Source organism: Mesoplodon mirus, assembly GCF_964341445.2.
Source record: "Mesoplodon mirus genome assembly, chromosome: 17".
Classification (NCBI taxonomy): domain Eukaryota; kingdom Metazoa; phylum Chordata; class Mammalia; order Artiodactyla; family Ziphiidae; genus Mesoplodon; species Mesoplodon mirus.
Window position 1 is genome coordinate 18878571 of NC_138993.1, and position 19037 is coordinate 18897607.

Here is a 19037-nt window from a genome sequence, read left to right on the forward strand (position 1 = left end):
AACATCTTTATAAAAGAGTAGATGATTTATCTCATCTTCCTTTCCATATTAACTTCCCTCAAAGGAAAAGAAGTAAGACGAAAAAAGTTTTGAGGCGTGGAAAACACCTTTCCAGCATCCTAATGATTGGTTCTGAACTCAGAAATGATCTTTTCTAAGAAAATATCAACCAAGTAGCTAGTTTACCAAAACAATGTATGAAAATATATGTATTATATCCATACATTAAAAGGAACGTAAGACACTACTTTATCAAGGAGTTTTGTCTTCATATTCTACATTCGAAATACCGAAAGTAAATTTGAGGTATAAATCCTAATTACAGAATTGGTATTTAAAGAATCAGTCACTCATTTGAGGAACATAAAATAGAAAATTGAACATCAGCAAATTTCATATACCCAACTGAGAAACATTTAATTTATGACTGGTATGCAGCCAGCAAGAATCTGAAGCAACTGCAATTTTGGACCTCTGATGAACGAGGTACCTGGTCTTTTGTCAATGTATTAAGTTACTATCGCCTTGCAGAATCTTAACTATCTCCCAACACCCAAACTTTTTAATGCCTGCATGCCAAATCTAATCGCAGATGTCACAAATGAGGGAAGATGTGACCTGGGTGCTCTTAGTTGTGAATGAACTTTTATATATAAGATTTTATAAACAATGCTTCCTAGTGGATGAATCTTAAGGTAATCCTAAGGGAAATTGTTTTTAAAAAGCTCTTTTGAGCTATCCTGAAAACCAAATCATCCATTTATAACATGACTTCTAAGAAATAAATTCCAAATTAAAAAGAACAAATGGACAAATTTAAGGACACAGAACATATTTAAATCAACCAGATTATTTAATGATCAACAGTATTTCTTAAATAGCAGCATTTTCCAGAGATCAACATATACACTGTCCTAAAAATCACTAATTCTCAAATTTCTATTTTATCTCTTTCTTCATCTTTTTTTCTTGATGTCTGCTACCCATTTTTTGACAGTCAATTTTATAAAAGTACAAAGAATATCAATTAAACAGGGCAACAGACAGAGATAACTAAAGAGTATGAAATTAAATCCAGGCAAACTTTTTTAGCAAGTCTTTCCCCTTCCTCCATCTCTCAAAAAGATTTATTCCAGGGACTTCCCTGGTGGCGCAGTGGTTAAGAATCCACCTGCCAATGCAGGGGACGCAGGTTCGAGCCCTGGTCCAGGAAGATCCCACATGCCGCGGAGCAACTAAGCCCGTGCGCCACAACTACTGAGCCTGCTCTCTAGAGCCCGTGAGCCACAACTACTGAGACCGTGAGCCACAACTACTGAAGCCCATGTGCCTAGAGCCCATGCTCTGCAACAAGAGAAGCCACTGCAATGAGAAGCCTGCGCAGCGCAACGAAGAGTAGCCCCCACTCGCTGCAACTAGAGAAAGCCAGCGGGCAGCAACAAAGACCCAAGACAGACAAAAATAAATAAATAAATAAACAAATTTATTTAAAAAAAAAAAAGATTTATTCCAGTAACTCCTTAAAAGGGTACAAAATTACCAGTGCTCGGACCTCCCTGGTGGCGCAGTGGTTGAGAGTCCGCCTGCCGATGCAGGGAATACGGGTTCGTGCCCCGGTCTGGGAGGATCCCATATGCCACGGAGCGGCTGGGCCCGTGAGCCATGGCCGCTGAGCCTGCGCATCCGGAGCCTGTGCTCCGCAACGGGAGAGGCCACAACAGTGAGAGGCCCGCGTACGGGAAAAAAAAAAAAAAAAAAAAAATTACCAGTGCTAGAAGCAGTGGCCAAAACAGAATTCAAGATACAGGACTGCAGAAGTAGAGATAATTCATGAATTTAATAATCAGTTTTAAACTCAAAACTTGCTTTACTCATATAGATTCAACCAATCAGATACCTTTTGAAAATAATTAAAGTTAAATAAATATTTATGGCCAGCAGGAACATGAAAAGATGTTCAATATCACTAATTATTAGGGAAATGCAAATCAAAACCACAATATCACTTCACACCTGTCAGAATGACTATTCTCAAACTGTGTTGATGAGGATGTGAAGAAAAGGGAACCCTCTTACAGTGCTGGTGGAAATGTAAATTGGTATAGCAACTATGGAAAACAGTATGGAGATTCCTCAAAAAAATTAAGAATAGAACTACTATATGATCTAGCTGTTCCCCTTGTGAGTATTTATCTGAAGAATACAAAAACACTCGTTTGAAAAGATACATACACCTCTATGGTCACTGTACCATTATTTACAATAGCCAAGATATGGAAACCACCTAAAAGCCCATCAATGGATTAATGGATAAAGAATCTGTTATATATTTCTTTGAATAAATGGTACTCAGCCATAAAAAAAAAAGTCTTGCCATTTGTGACAACATGGATGGATCTAGGAGGTATTATGTTAAGTGAAATAAGTCAAATGGAGGAAGATAAATACCAAATGATTTTACTCATGTGGAATCTAAGAAAACAAAACAAATGAACAAACAAAACAAAAACAGACTTATAGATACAGAGAACAGACTGGTGATTACTAGAGAGAAAGGGCTAAGGGGTGGGTGAACTGGGTGAAGGGGATTTACTGTATGGTGATCAATGGTCACTAGATTTTTGGTGATGATCTTTTTGTAGTGTATCCAGCTGTCAAATTACAATGTGAAATTTATATAATATTATATACCAATTTTACCTAAATAAAAATAGGAATATCTACAAAAAAAAAAGAATGAGAAACAAATATGTATTTTTACAGCAAAGTTATAGCTATTAGCCATAGGATGAATGTGCTGAGTTCCATTATCTTCCATCAAAATGAATTCTGGTAAATTCATAATTTAAAACTGAAAGAGTCTGGAGGTCATCTGATACAACTACTTCACCTTAGGTAGAAGAAAATGAAGAACTAAAAGGCTAAGTAACTTCATAAGGTCACATACAAGTTAAGGTAGAGCCAGATAAGAATCTGGTTTTTCTGACTTGTCTATTCCTTTAATGGTGGTAAGGGAAGTAGCACATGCAAAGGCCCTGCTGGAGAGAATGTGGTATATTGAAAGGATTAAACCAAATCCAAAGTGACTGAAGATTTAGGGCTGAGATCTTACATAGGCCATGATATAGCCACGTTAAGATCTGAGGAGATGTGGGAAGCCCTGAAGGATTTCAAGTAGAAGGAGAGACATTTGCATTTCAAAAAATCCCATCCCTCTGATTATAAGGTAGAGATGCATTTGTCTTCAGCAAAAAGAGAAAAACAATCACAATAAGAGCTATATTTATTCAACTGAAATTTAAAGAGATTCTCTTATCCTTTATTTTGATTATATCCTTTCCCCCTTATTAAAATGGACTTTTTTTTTTTTTTTTTTTTTTTTTTGCGGTAGGCAGGCCTCTCACTGTTGTGGCCTCTCCCGTTGCGGAGCACAGGCTCTGGACGCGCAGGCTCAGTGGCCATGGCTCACGGGCCCAGCCGCTCCGCGGCATGTGGGATTTTCCCGGACCGGGGCACGAACCCGTATCCCCTACATCGGCAGGCGGACTCTCAACCACTGCACCACCAGGGAAGCCCTGGACTTTCTTTTTGAAATGATGGAGATGACGGATGGTAAGAATATTTTAATGTTGTTACTTGGCAAAATTAAGTGAGAAGCCCTTGTGGAGAAATTGATACATTCATATACTGCTGGTGGGAAACAAAATGGTACAACTCTAATGGATGGGAATCTGGCAATACCTAACACACACACACACACACACACACACTTACCCTTTGACCTAGCATTCCCACTTCTAGGTATTTACCCTGAAGACACACTTTCAATAATATAAAAATACATATGTACAAGGTGCAGCACTATTTGAAACTGCAAAACACTGGAAACTCCCTAGATGTCCAAGCATAGAAAATTGGTTGAATAAATTACTGCACATGTACACAGTGTAGTACTATGCAGCTTTAATAAGGAATTAAAAAGAGCTCTATGAACTGATATGGAGGAGTAATTTCCAGAAAGTGTTAAATGAAAAAAGTAAAGTGTAAAAGAGTACATATAGTATGCTACCTTTTTTGTAAGAAAAAGGCCAAATAAGAAAGCATACATGTATCTGCTTGTTTTACAAAAAGAAACACAAGAAACCAAATAAATAAATAAGGAACGGATGGGAAACAGTATAGAAGAGATATGGAAGGTTATGACACTTATCTATGTGTAAGATTTGGGGAAGCATGTTAATATTGTACATCAGGAATCAGAAAACCTTTTCTTCAAGGGTTATACGTAAATATTTTAGGCCTGCAGGCTACACAATCCTGCTGCAACGTCTCATCTCTGCATCACAGTGCAAGAGCAGCCACAGACAACAGAAATGAGCGAGCATGGCTGCGCTCCAGTAAGACTGTACGTGCAAAGTCGAGTGGCTGGCCTGTGGGCTGTGTGTGCCACCTCCTGTGCTACAGTCAGAAAACTAAGGATAACACGGATGGGAGAGAAAGAGAAAATACCTAGAACTCCTCCTCTATTAGTGCCTGGCACATAACAGGTCTCTGCAATTCACTGCTGAATGAATAAACCTTAAAGTTCTATTAAAAGATGGACCAGAGTTCTAGTCAGGGCTTTGCTACAAACTATTATAACTATGTTGACCCCTTCATCTCATCTAAGAGGTCTGGACTAGATAACATGTAAGGTCCACGCCATGCCTCACATACTGTTTCTCATTCTAGTCAGTTAAGACGTCCATCTATTCCTTCCTTTTAATAACCACTATCACCACTGTTCCCATGTAACACTGGGACTACTGCGGTTACTCCCTTGCTCAGCCTGCTTTCTAGTTTCTTCCCTCAACCCATCCAGGACAGATCAACCAGATTCACCTATTAAGTCACCACTTTATGCTGGTCACTTACTGTCCAGTTTTAAAAGGTATCAGATTCTCCATTGACTGAGAGGAAAAATCCAGCTTTAAAGTACAAGATTGTCCAAAATATGGCCCTGACCTACTCAATTTTCTGGTTTCTGTCTTCCAAGCATGATTCTTCCACTGCAGGTTGGTCCCCTACTTGTCCTGTATTTATTTATTTTTGCGGTACGCCGGCCTCTCACTGCCGGGGCCCCTCCCGCTGCAGAGCACAGGCTCCAGACGTGCAGGCCCAGCGGCCATGGCTCACGGGCCCAGCCGCTCCGCAGCATGTGGGATCCTCCTGGACCGGGGCACGAACCCGTGTCCCCTGCATTGGCAGGCGGACTCCCAACCACTGCGCCACCAGGGAAGCCCTGCCCTGTATTTATAACTCTCACTTTTTGACACTAGATATTTAGACACATGACACACAACTTGCTCCTCCCCCACCCCAGTCTGCCCCCTTCTCTGATGAAACCCTTTCCATCCTACAAGGCCCAGTTCAACTCCTAAACAAAACCTTTGATGATGAAGGTTTTTTATTGTCTTTATCACTTATTTGGTATCTTTTTTTCTTACTGCCTTTGTTAGCTATCTTTTTACATGGGCTATGTCTTATTTTCCTAACTAGACACCTCAACCTCCTTGAGGAAAGGGATTATGTTTTGTACTTCTTTGTATTTTCCATAGCACATAACATAGGATTAAAATAGAGGGATCAGAGATTGAAACGAAGGGGCTTAGAGTTAAGAACAAATTAGATGTTACTTGCCTGCCAGACTGAAGATTCATTTCTAATAACCAATATTTACCTACACAGTACCTACTCTGTATTTATTCAGTGTCGTTCTAATAAATGTCGCATACGTACTCACACACAAAAATGCAAAGGAACTTTTATTTCACCAAACCTATAGTTCATTCAATTCTTCAAAAACCCAAGAAAAAAAAGGCAAATTTTCCTTTGTCAATAGTATTCTGATACAAGAATTCAACTCCTGTAGTTATCACCATAACTCTTATTACTCGATTTATGAATCTTAAACTGTATCTGTTGAATCCCCACCATTTAAATGAGGTTATACAGTTGTTAAAAGAAGCTATGTCTTGAAGACATTCTTCATGGAATTATCTGACTTCTCTTTTGGCACCACTATTTTGTAGGCCTGCTGCATCCTAGGATTTTTCCAGTTTTTTCCTCTTTGCACTCTTGTGACAGATTCACTCTTTCTTAGGTCTCATGATTTCTCCCTTCTAGGATTTCTTTTTTTTTTTTAATTTGCTCAAGCATATTCTCTAGTAATTTTATTTTAAAAGGGATGGTTAAGAGATGAACTTTCTAAGAGATGAACTTTCTAAGTCCTTGCATGTCTGAAAACTGTTTCACTCTACCCTCACGTTTGACGTGTAGGTCAGCTACAGAATTCTAGGTTATCAAACATCCAGTATTCCTGATAAGAACTGCAATGCTGATCTGGATCTTATTCTACTGCAAATAATTTACTTCTTCTCTCTAGAAGCTTTTTATAATTTTCTCATTGCCTATGGAATTCTGAATTTTCACCAAGATGTATCTGTATTTATTCATCCTGCTTGGTACTATGAGCCCTTTCCATCTGATGCCTCCCATCTCTGACTGGCTTAGAAACTGTTCTTCCATTAATTTTTTTTTTTTTTTTTTTTTTGGCTGCATTGGGTCTTCCTTGCTGCACGCAGGCTTTCTCTAGTTCAGGTGACCGGGGGCTACTCTTTGTTGTGGTGCGCGGGCTTCTCACTGCAGTGGCTTCTCTTGCTGTGGAGCACGGGCTCTAGGCAGGCGGGCTTCGGGAGTTGTTGCTCACGGGCTCTAGAGCACAGGCTCGGTTGTGGTGCACGGGCGTAGCTGCACCGTGGCATGTGGGATCTTCCCGGTCCAGGGCTCAAACCCATGTCCCCTGCGCTGGCAGGCGGGTTCTTAACCACTGTGCCACCAGGGAAGTCCCTCTTCCGTTAATTTTTTTTTAATTATTATTTTGTGTCCTCCATTTTCTCTGGTCTTTCTTTTAGAGATGAATACATAGATACTGAACTGACGTACCCCAAAATACCAAAATAAGGGGACTATACCCTAGCAGCACGGCAGTTTTACATATTTTCCTTTTAGGCAGAATCACCTTTCTATTTCTTTTTTTTTCTTCAGATCTATTGTAGAAGTCTGGATTCATCACAATTTCTGCTCTGCTTCTCCTGCAGGCACCAGCAGGAGAGCGCAGCCCTGTATGTGTACACGGAAGCTGGGATAGGACCAGGCGTGCATCTATATAATTTGTGCACTACACGAAAGCACGGGGCTCCACTGTAAACTCTGCATAGCAAGCCAGGGGTGGTTGCATCCAGAGGGGCATCTTTTTCTAATTCACTAGTACAGAGGGAGGCGGTTCATTTTCCTGATTCCTATAAGCTGGCCTGGCCTGAGGTGGGGGATTGGTCCAGATGTTTCATGGACCAGTGGTTCTCAAAATGTGGTGGTTAGACCAGCATTAGCATCACCTGGAAACACGTTAGAAATAAAAATTCTTGGACCCTACCCTAGAACCTTTGTGGTTAGGCCCAGGAACCTGCAATCTGTCTTTTAACAAGCCCTCCAGCTTTTTGATACATGCAAAAGTTTGAGAGCCAGTGGCAGACAGCACTTTAGAAAAACTCTCCTGATTACTGCCACACTCTCTGTACCTTCTATCAATACTTTGAACTTAGAGGCTAAGAATCCCACTTCCACTGTGGGAGTCTTTGCCTACTGTATTCGGTAGTTTTCTCTACTTCGTTGTATCCATCAAACAGACACCTCTTTTACTTTTTATCCTCAAAACTGAATTAACCCTTAAACTTCCTACTTCATAGTCTTGGTACTGCTGGAATTCACTGCCATGTGGTTTTTTTCCCCTTTTCTGTCACTTCTGTAGGGTTTTGGGGGAGAAAGGAAGTAAAAATGTGTGGTCATTTTGCTATTTTAAACCAGAGGTAGTCTTGTTTTTAAAAGCAATTACACAGTCTTAGTTAAACAAGAAAAAGTTATACTACTTAAACCCTTTCATCGTTGCTAATAAATAACATGCAAAGGGCTTTTTCATCAAAACCAAACAAATCCTTATATTATGAACGATATAATCTTCAATTTAATTTTCTTTAAAAAATGATAATTTTCCAACTGTTTAATCAATTACTAATTGTTAGCTCATATTTTAATAGGGCATAAAAATCTATGAATCATTTTATTATAATTCTTTATTTTAAAATAAAGAAATGTATTTAATTACATGAGTTTAAAATATTTACACTGGACTAAAATTTAGGCTTTTCAGGAAAAAGGATTTTATGTATAGTACTTGATGAAAACAGAAGCAGCCATTTATTTAAATAAAAATGAATATTACTTAAAACATAGAACAAAAAAAATTATACCTTTTGGTTTATATGTCACATATGTAATTTTTGCTGATGGCCAAAATAACTGGTTTCAAAATTGTTGTGGAAAAATTGCTATACTTTGTGTTGTGGTCTCATGACTTCTTTAGACTGAAACACACATAATCTAATCTTAGCTACTTAAGAGAAGGAACAAATATGGACATGTGCTAAAAAATAAAAAAGGCCATGTATAAATAGTTTGTCTACAAGAGATTACAGAGTTGTTCCTAGAGAAATAATTACAAAGAGCAGGGATATCATTTTTGCATTATTATGGTAATTTTTACCCATCTCCATCTACTCAGGCTATTCATTTTTCATTTGAAACTGAAATGTGAAAAGGTTTATGTTCAGACAACCCTGTTCGAATACGTGAGTTAGGTCCTGGTCTAAAAGTACACAGTATTAAAAGTGTCCAGTATGCCTATTACAAAGATAATGCAAAAGCTTATATTTTCAAGAACAAGTTTATATTTTCAGGAATTCAGTACTGGATTAGGGAATCCTATGTTCATTTTTGTTTATTACTCATGTATTAGTAAAAGATAAGTCATTTTACTTTACCTCTCTCATTTTAATGTTTAAGAGAAAAAAATCAAAATGGTAAAACTTAAGTTATAAAAACTAGCATTACTTAATCTGTAAATAAAACTTTTAGACTATTAAATTATCTTAAAACATGGAACGGGTAAGTATAATGACCAGATAGTAATAAAAATAATACTTTTTATTACTTTATTAATGAGGATAAAAATGATCAGATATTAAATTCTAAAAAGGAAATAAAACAAAAGATAGCAAGATAGACTTACGTTAGTCTCTGAGAATTCTTAGAGTATAATCAAAATCTAAAAGACGAATGTTAGCTTTTGAGAATTCTTAAAGAGTATAATCAAAATCTAAGATAAATTATCTGTTATAATTTAATGGAGGCAAGAAACAATGACACTGAGCAAGAATAAAAAGTTTTTTTGAAAGAGTGAGACACAAATAAAGCTGTTTCCTATTGTAAGTTTTTTTTAATCATGTTCTAAATCTAGAAAGTACAGGAAGACACCAAAAATACTTTTGATATTTGGGTATTTCTGACAATAACAGAAAATACTAAGAACCAATATGTAAATAAAACCACAAATGCAAAGGTCACTCACATGCATTTTAAAACAGACTAGGTTGTGACAGTTTAATTTTAAAAACATGACCTAAATATCTGGAAAAGATAAATGCCAAAAAGTTGGATCTATTTTATAAGTAAAGGTAACTGAACTTAGATGGTTTCAGAACAATTGCCCTACAGTGGTTCTAAAATTTTACTAAACTCACCATTAATAACAGCCTCTGATTTGGCTGGAGGAATTCAGAAAATACATTAAATAGAATTGAGATCTCATAAGATACTTCTACTTTTTGTTTCTTGCACATCTAGATTCCAGAGTCCTTCCTCACTATTACAGTCAGGATATGATATGATACAAGGTTAGAGACTGAAAATTCTCAGACTGTATTCAGGTAATTTTCTAACATCATGACCTTGTAGAAGATACTCTCTGACCAAGAGTACAAGTGCTTCCATTTCCACAGGTTAAGTACAGAGGATATTTCCAAGCTATTCTTCTACAACTGCTACAATCTCCCTTCTTGTCTGTACTTGAATAATGAACACTGCCCTCAGGGTAATTACTGACATGATTCATAACTAAAAGCACCGTAACAAATTCCAACTGCAGTATAACAGAGAACACTGCCCACATTTAACAATGCTGGAATTCAGTTACACCTCTTTCTCCCTGAACTTATTCCATTTTGAGAAGGCAGTGAGGGAGGGGGAGGTGCCTCGGGAGAAGAGAAGAGTTCTACATACTTGTAGTAAGCCGGGATAAACAGATCCAATACTGTTTAACCGTGTTCTCAGTTCTCTGTTCTTAGGAAATCACTGTATAGTAAAGACAAGGAACTGAAGGAAACTAACAATTAATTGTGATGTTTCTAAAATGTACCATTCTCATAAATGTCCATTTATTCCTCACAACAACTCTGATAAGTATTATCATGCCAATTTTACAGATGAGAAAATCTGAGATACAGAGGTATAACTTGCTCAGAATCACACCAAAGCAAGTTACGTGGCATCTTTGAATGAACCTCAGCTTTTCCTATCTGTAAAATAGGAACAGCAATGTTTACCTTCTGTGAAGATTAAATGAGATTTGGTGACGCCAAAGCCCAGGCTCCTTCTGCTACTGCACAGTGACACAAACACAGATAAAACATGAATAAAGAAACTAATCACGATAGTGCATATACCCAGCAGTAAACTAATACACACCGTGAGGCAGCACAGAGGTTACGAGCACAGTCTCTGGAACCAGATAGTCTGAGTTAAAATTCTAGCTCTGCTATCAACTTAGTTTTGTGGGTAAGGGAAACAGTCTCAATTTCTCTGTACCTCAGTTTTTTCATCTATGAAGTGGTGATCTCCTTCACAGAGTTGTGCAAAATAAATGAGTTAACACATTTCGGCACTTTTAATAGTGCCTGTATCAGCATACATGCAAAAATGTTACCTATTATGACTTCTACACTGAAATGTAATATGCGTAAGTGAGGGTCATTTTGATGCAGCTCTGTATGATGATCAGGAAAGATTCCAAAGACATAAGCTAGTGATGAGCTTTTTACAAGCACTGCTTTCTAAAGCAAGTTTCTATGAGCTACCTAAGGGACATTTCTGAGTTTGAGATTTTTTTTTTTTATATCCCTGAACTTCTTTAGTCCCTTGTGCCAATTCATGAACAAGGAGAATGTATAGTATGGACAATGGGGGAGGGGGAAGGGAGACATGAACAGACAAGTCTTGAATACTTCACTGTGTCCTCCACAGTGAACTCTAGCAATTTCTCATGTGTGTCAGAGTGTTCTAAAGAAAAAAGGAGACAAGTACATAGAGAAAAGAATAGACTGAGGGGTCAAGCACAGGTTTCAAGACAAGATGGCACTTGAGCAAAGTTTTAGATATGGAAAAGATTTCATGCTTAAAACCATAAACAGATCTGGATCAAGAACTCAGGCTCACGTAAACGTTCAATACAGGAGAAGACATGCAATAATTTATAACAGTTATCTATCTCAGTTTCTTTGGGTTTTCTGTTTGTTGTTTTTTAACATATGAAGAACAACATAAAAAACCATTTAATGCCTCACTGATTCTTCAATGGCTTAATTATGAAGAAGAAAGAGAGTTATTTTATTAAATTGAGCTTAGAGTCTTAGAGCTTTATAAAGCAACCATCTATTCACATTTTAGTGGATAATTATTCATATGAACTAAGTAAGTTACTATCCTTATTTTTGTACTTCTGCATATCTATATTTTTTTATTTCTCTCTAGACCACTGGAGAACACAAGGTCACTATTAAAAATTTTATTTCTAAGATATTGCCTTCCTTTATTTTCCCTTCTTGGGCTTTACATTTTTTCATTCTTATAGAAGACTTTAGGCATACCTGGAATCTTTCATTAAAAACTCAGTTTTAACATTTCAGTCTACGAAAAGAGACCTGGTTTTCCATTTTACCTCACTCTCACCCTTCCCTTCAATCTCCTTGAGGGTTGATCCAAATATCTAATTTTACCAACCCTAAACTATCATGGATTCTAAAAATACTTATATATTATATTAAAATCTCATTCTAAGAGTTACCTAAACGAAACATATAGACACAGCAGTAACTCCTTTTAAAATATAGTTTGCTCTTTTTGTAAAGTCTTCTAATCTTTTCTTCCTGAGGAATCCAGTAGATCAACAGTGAGAGTGCACTACACAAAGGAGCTGGTCAACAAAGGAGCTGTGCACTACACAAAGGAGCTGGTCAACAAAGGAGCTGCAGAGCTTGTGCACTACACAAAGGAGCTGGTCAACCCCTTCCTATTACTGACTAGCTCTAGGGCAAAACACTCACCTTGTTACTCAAGATAAAAAATGTATTATATATATTTTCACTTAAAATAAAATTTTATACTGTCTCATATGCTTGACTACATGTTATAGTGGTAATAAAAAGTGTGAATGAATAAACAGAAAAAATGTGGTACGAGAGGGGCACTTTACTAGACCAATGTGGAATCTGGAATCAAACCAATCTGGGTTCAAATGCCAAGTGTGTGACCTTAGACAAATTGCTTAACCTTCCGGAGCCTGTTTCCACTTTTGTAAAATGAAAATAGTATTAGTGACGTCACAGATTATTATGAGAATTAAATTAGACAAATATTTTTGGTGCACAGCACATTGCAACTGGTCAAGGAGTATTAGCTGCCTTCCATCCATTGCTAATTAGCTGCCAGGTGGGACACAAATATTCTATGTTTCTCTTTCCTCATACGGGAAATTAGATTCATGGCTACACCTACCTTGCGGATTCAGTGTATAGAACCAACAGAGTATTTCATTTTAAAGCCCAGTAATATAAGGTCATCTAGAATCTGGCTCTTCTAAAGAGTGGCCCATGGGCTAGCAACGTCAGAACCATCTGGGGGCCTGTGAGAAATGCTGAATTGCAAGCCCCGCCCTAGAACCACTTGGTAAGAAAGTATATTTTAATAAGATCTCCATGGATATTAAAGTTTGAAAACTACTACTAAGAAAATAACCCTCAGCCTGGAAGTAAGAAAAGGACTTTATCAATATCATTGTGCCAAAAATCCAAAAGGACAAAGGGCATTGACAATAGTGCGTATTGATTTAATTAGCTTAGGAGAGCAAGTTAGAGGCAACAGGCATCATGGTCGGGTAGAACTTGAAATAGTGAGAAATACAGAATAATTCACAAGTAAAGGGAGGCGAAAGGCAGAAAAAAGTAAAACACTAGGTAAAGAGCACAATATTTTCCATAGGCAAATGAGGAGTCTAGCCCATGAATAATATATTAATGTTTATAATGATGTCCCTGGCTCAAAAAGAAAAAGTAAAATTACTTTAAATATGCTCTTTCAAAGACGAAAGCATGTATTCTATATTAAGATTATTTCCCTCAAAAAAGTTGTGTGGGGCTTCCCTGGTGACGCAGTGGTTGAGAGTCCGCCTGCTGATGCGGGGGACGCGGGTTCGTGCCCCGGTCCGTGAAGATCCCACATGCCGCGGAGCGGCTGGGCCCGTGAGCCATGGCCGCTGAGCCTGCGCGTCCGGAGCCTGTTGCTCCACAACGGGAGAGGCCACAACAGCGAGAGGCCTGTGTACCGCAAAAAAAAAAAAAAAAAAAAGTTGTGTGTGTCTACATACACACACATACACATACATTTTACTTTCAACTAGCACATAAAATTATCTGGTACATTCACTTTTGTATAATATCTCATTTATCAAGAGAGCTAGCTCTCCACTTTTCACAAGGCTAAAAACTCTAACTTTTAAGACTAAATTTCTAGTTTTAAATCAGTACTCATCTACCATTGCCAATGCTGGGCCATAATTTCCCCCCATTGTACCTCATGTTAGGCTTTCCTACTGTGTCCCCATTTCCACACCTGTTGTTAAGTCTTTTCCCATCCACATATGATTGATCACTTCCTCCTTTGACCCTCATGGTTTATCTTATTTCACAGTATATTACAGTGAGTTACTTTTCTACTAAGTTCCAAGCCTCTTTAAGGATAGGGGCTGTTTTCCATGTCCTTAGATACCTCACAGGAGAAAGTATAATTCCTTTAAAGTATCTGATGTACAAATATCAGGTATGGCCCAAAAAGAATTGAGAAAAACTGAGCTAAAGGAGAATACGGAAATGAGACCTCTGTGTTACCTTTTTTTGAAAAATGTTTCTTCAAAATGTTATAAATTGTGAAGCAATCTAAAAGAATATGGATCCACCTTCAGTAGTGGCAAATAATTCTCAACATTTAAACAGTTTTGTAGACTTATAAAATATTTGAGCTAGAAATATTCAAATCTTTTGGTCTGTCTCAATTTACAAAGCAAGAAACTAAGACAAAGACATTAACTTGTACATGAAAGAGCTACGCCCTAATGCCAGGTCTTCTGATTCCACGTCCCACATTAGGCCATACTCACTCTCACTAGATAAATGTGGTTTGCTCAAGAGATGAAAGAACTCTCTGCACACAGTAAGTGTCTGAGGAATAGTGGAAGGCTAGCAAGGTTAAGACAGGGCCAGATTATCACAACCAGAGTAAAGAGGCTACATTTTCCTACATGGGAATGCAGAGCTACTGTAGGTTCCTGAACAGGAGTATGGCATGAATAAGCATTTAGGAATATTAACTTAGCACCAAAGTATAAAATAGAGGGTAGTGCCTAAGCTGGGAGACCAAGCAGGAGTCTATAATAATATGTTAAATGTAAGAATGTGATGATCTGATCTAGGGAAATGTAAACAAAAATTGATCTTTAACATAATAATGAAATAAATATAAAGGACATGGTAAAGTTTTTTGGGTTTTGGTTTCTGCTTTTTCAATTACAAGACTATATCTAACTATAGAGAAAAAGAAGGACAAAATGCTCAGTATTCAAGCCAGTATTCAAGCCTATAGATAGATTTATCTATCTATAAAAATATAGATATTGGGAAGCAAAGTTGTATTTAGAACAAAATAAAATAATTTCAGTTTTGAAAGGTAAAGTCAAATCTCCTAAATCACTTGAGAAGCTACTAATTAGTTATGGGAATTAAGGGCAAGAAATTAGGAACATGTTGGGTCAGAGTGAAAAGTTAAAGCCTTAGTGATATTTTCAGAAAGAATCAGACTTTTTAAAAATAAATGTTTTCTCTTGCTGGCAAAGAGATAAATATATGGTGGCTTTTTAAAAAAAATAACTCATGAGGAGCTTTTAAAAACTCAACATAAAACATTTTTCATTATAGTAGCATGGCTGCTATATAAATATAGTATATGGTATCATATTACTTCACCATCCTTACCCATATTTTTAAAAAGTGTTAAACATGGCTTAATCATTATCTTACATTTCATTCACCTTCCTGAGACACAGTTCTCAGTAAAATATAACTTTTGAAAAAAATAATGTCTAATGGTAAATACTAAAACCATTGTGCAAAGTGCACCAGAGGTTAATGATCTACCATCCAAATATACAACAGATATCCTTTCTGGCTTTTTCAGAGCCACAGGCTTTTCTCCCTTTTGTGTTCCTTTCCTGTCAAGTCTGACATTTCAAAGAATACCAAAGAAGCTTAAAAATTTGTTTACAAGTTTGTCATCAAATCAGGACTCTAAAAATACAAGCTATTCATTACAACTGTACTGACATGTAAAACTGGCCTTCATTTAAATTTTGGAAAAATAATAAAATGGAAACAGTTTTAATCTTTTCTTTTGTAAAAGTGCTCTGGCCAAACATTTGTGCAACTGAATGAAGAAACCTGCTAATGTTTAGTGACTACAAGAAAAACAGTACGACAAAATCCAATTTAATGAGTCAGCTATATTTGACATTTAAAGGAGGCTCAGTTTTCTTGTGACTTATTAAAATTAAATGCAACAGTTAATTACTAGTACTTCTATGCTCTCCATATAGTAAGTACCACTCCGAAACAATATTATTCAGAAGATGTGATGCATTTAATACAGGAAAATAGAAATGATACCCTAAATATTCTTTAAGTATACATATTTAAAAATACTTTATCAATCACTAAATACTATACATAACTCTTTCGGCTGTGATGAAGGAACAGAGACCAGATTTGTCTCAACTACAAAATCGAACAACATAAATGAAATAATAGTTTTCAGACAATGAACAACAAACAGTATAGGACAGTAATCTCTGAGAGAAAGAAAGCAAATGGTAAGCCCCACCTTTGCCTGGAGACAGTTCCCAGGCTACAACACAGGGAGGAGAAACTGAAATAGATCCCAGTGGTCTGCCTGGTTGGAGAAAACAGAGTTGAGAATTCAAGAAAGCTAAGGCAGCTAAAATTAGCAGGACAGAATAGCAGAGCAGAGAGTTACACAGAAAGGAGAGAGCTGCAAAGAGAGAGCTCCAGGAGTCTGCAGAGGGTTACTCTCAAGTTTTCACCCTAGTACTGATCAGTGCATGAAAACTACCCAACGTCAGAAAAAGAACCATTCCAGGAGCTGACATAGGGCCAAGAAGAGTTTTGATTTCCACCAGCCAGGGTGGAAAAACCTTGTAATATATGGGACATCAGGTAGAGTACTCAGAAGGGGACTGCCTCAACAGTGGGGAAAAATTAGCCATAAAGACTGCCCTGGCTTTGTCTATAAACAACAACAAAAGCCTTTAAAGGATCAAACTGTTTCCAAGTACCTAAACTGAGCCCCAAAACACAGCTCGAAAATAGTGAAAGGAATATAAAGATATCCAGGACCCAGTAAGGTAAAATTCACAATGTCTGGCATCCAATAAGAAGTCATCAAGCAGGCAAAACAAACAAACAAACAAACAAACCAGAAAAACATGACCCTTAAAAGGAGAAGTATCAGTTAACAGAAACAGTCCTAAAAAGACATAGCTGTTAGAATTAGTAAACAGGAACTTTAAAACAATTATTATAACTATATTTCATATGCTTAAGAAGGTAAAGGAAAGCACAAACATGTTAAAGAGAGATATGGAAGATTTAGAAAAGGATTCAAGTCAAACTTCTAGAGATGAAAAATATAGTACCTAAGATTAAACATATAGTAGATGGAACTAATAGCAAGTCAGACATTTTAGCAGAAAAAATTAATGAACTTGAAGACATAGCTATAGAAACTATTTCAAATGAAACAGAAACAAAAACATCTGGAACCAAAAAAAAAAAAAAAAAAGAAGAACAGAGCATCATGATGTGAGCTGTGGGACAACTTCAAGTGACCTAATACATGTGTGACTGGAATCCCTGAGGGAAGGGGTGGGAGGAGTCAACAAAAACATTTTAAGAAAATAATGGCCCCAAATGTCCAGATTTGATGAAACCTATAAGCTCACCTTTCGAAGCAGAACTCCAAACAAGATAAACATGAAGAAAACTAAACCAAGGCACACCATAATCAAATTGCCTAAAACCAGTGATAAAGAGCTGCTGTGTAAGAAGCACAAGTACTCTAAAACCAAAATGCTATAAGATGCATAGTTTCTCTTATGAGAAGCCCAGAAGGATGAGATGAGGAGGGAAAAAGAAACAAAGGGAGAGGTGAGCACATACCAAGAAGCAGCAAGGTTCCAGACTTGCGAGTGAAGAAGCATCTTGGAAGTGGATCCTGCCTCAGACACCAGCTGATACTACATGGTCAGGGATGAACTGCCCAGTCAAGCTCTTCCCAAATCCCTGACCCACAGAATCATGAGCAAAATAAAATGATTGTTTTAAGCCACTAATGTGTCATCCAGCAATAGATAACACTTCTAATGGTTCTTTACTGTCAATATTTAATCCTTCCTTTCCCATCTTAAAAACTAATCTTCCCTCCACCTCACATACCTCCAGCTATACGTTTACTTCCCTTCTCAGACAAGACTGATGAAAGCTATCGATAATGACTGTCTCCACTTTATCTCTCACTCACATCTCATCCAAATTCCACTGCAATCTCCTCCTGCCCCCACCACTTCTCGTAACAGTCCTTGCTACCTTCACCAGTGGCTTCCTTGTTGCTGAAACTAATGAACACTCTTCAGTTCTTACTGACTGCTCCTACACTATCTGAAACAGCAAGCACTCACTCAGACCTTTTAGTACCCTCTCTTTGAGAGAGAGAGTATGACACTGCTTCTGATACTCCTGTCTCTGAGGAGGAATATCAGATTCCTCAACCTCTTTTATAGGCTTCTCTTTTCTGTCTATCCCTTAAATGTTGAAGCTCCTCAGGATTCTATCTTTAATATTACCAGATGCATAGGTCCCCTACAAAAGGTTTTTATTTGAGCATAATTATTATGCTAATAATTATTAGCATAATGAGATTTGTTCTGCATTTATGAAAAAAATTCTCTGGTGGCTGTGAGAGAAATAGTATTAAGGCAGCAAGAGATGTGGGGAGATCAACAGGAAAAGTCCACAGTCGCCCACAAAAATGTCCATTTAGAGAATAAAGTACCTGGTCTACTTTGGTTTACAAAGATTTTACCAAAAAAGTCAGATACAGTTTGAATATACTGAAAGTAAAATATCCAAATCTCACCTCATCATCTGCTGGCATTATAAACTGCTTAGCAGATTTAAGAGGTCTAAACATCTGGAAGTCATTCAATCTAACGCTTAGGTATGGTTTATTTTAAACCACCTCTAATCCTCCAAATTTCCAGAGAACAAGATTTCACTAGGTTTTTCAATATTGTTTAGCATTTTACATTCATATATTGCCTGTTAATCTCTCTGGAGTCAAAAGAAACAGAAGTGTGCTTATTCCTTCTTAAAGTTATTCTGCTCTTATTATTTCTCAAGATTGTTAAGTAAAGATACTGAACCCTTTCCCTATGCAACCATTAAAAATACAATGATGTTCTTTCTTTCATTAAATTATCAACAGGTAAAAGTAATAATATCACTTGATGTTTCCCTAGGTAAACAACACTGAATATGTTCTTATAAATCACTACAGTTTAATGAGAGACTCTTATTATAATACAGAATCAAAAAACCATGAAAGCTTGCTCTGATTCTTGATCTGGATTTTGATATCATGGGTGTGTT

At 37.1% G+C, this 19037-nt stretch overlaps 1 protein-coding gene and 1 long non-coding RNA gene across 3 annotated transcripts in view; one reads left to right on the plus strand and one right to left on the minus strand.

Moving 5' to 3' along the window:
• Positions 1 to 19037, minus strand: part of RB1 (RB transcriptional corepressor 1) — a 133623-nt gene that overhangs the window by 45927 nt on the left and 68659 nt on the right. The window lies entirely within an intron of this gene.
• LOC309792494 lies at positions 3365 to 12383 on the plus strand. The gene is made up of 2 exons (XR_014291720.1): positions 3365 to 3612; positions 12143 to 12383. It is a non-coding gene; the product is annotated as an uncharacterized lncRNA (long non-coding RNA).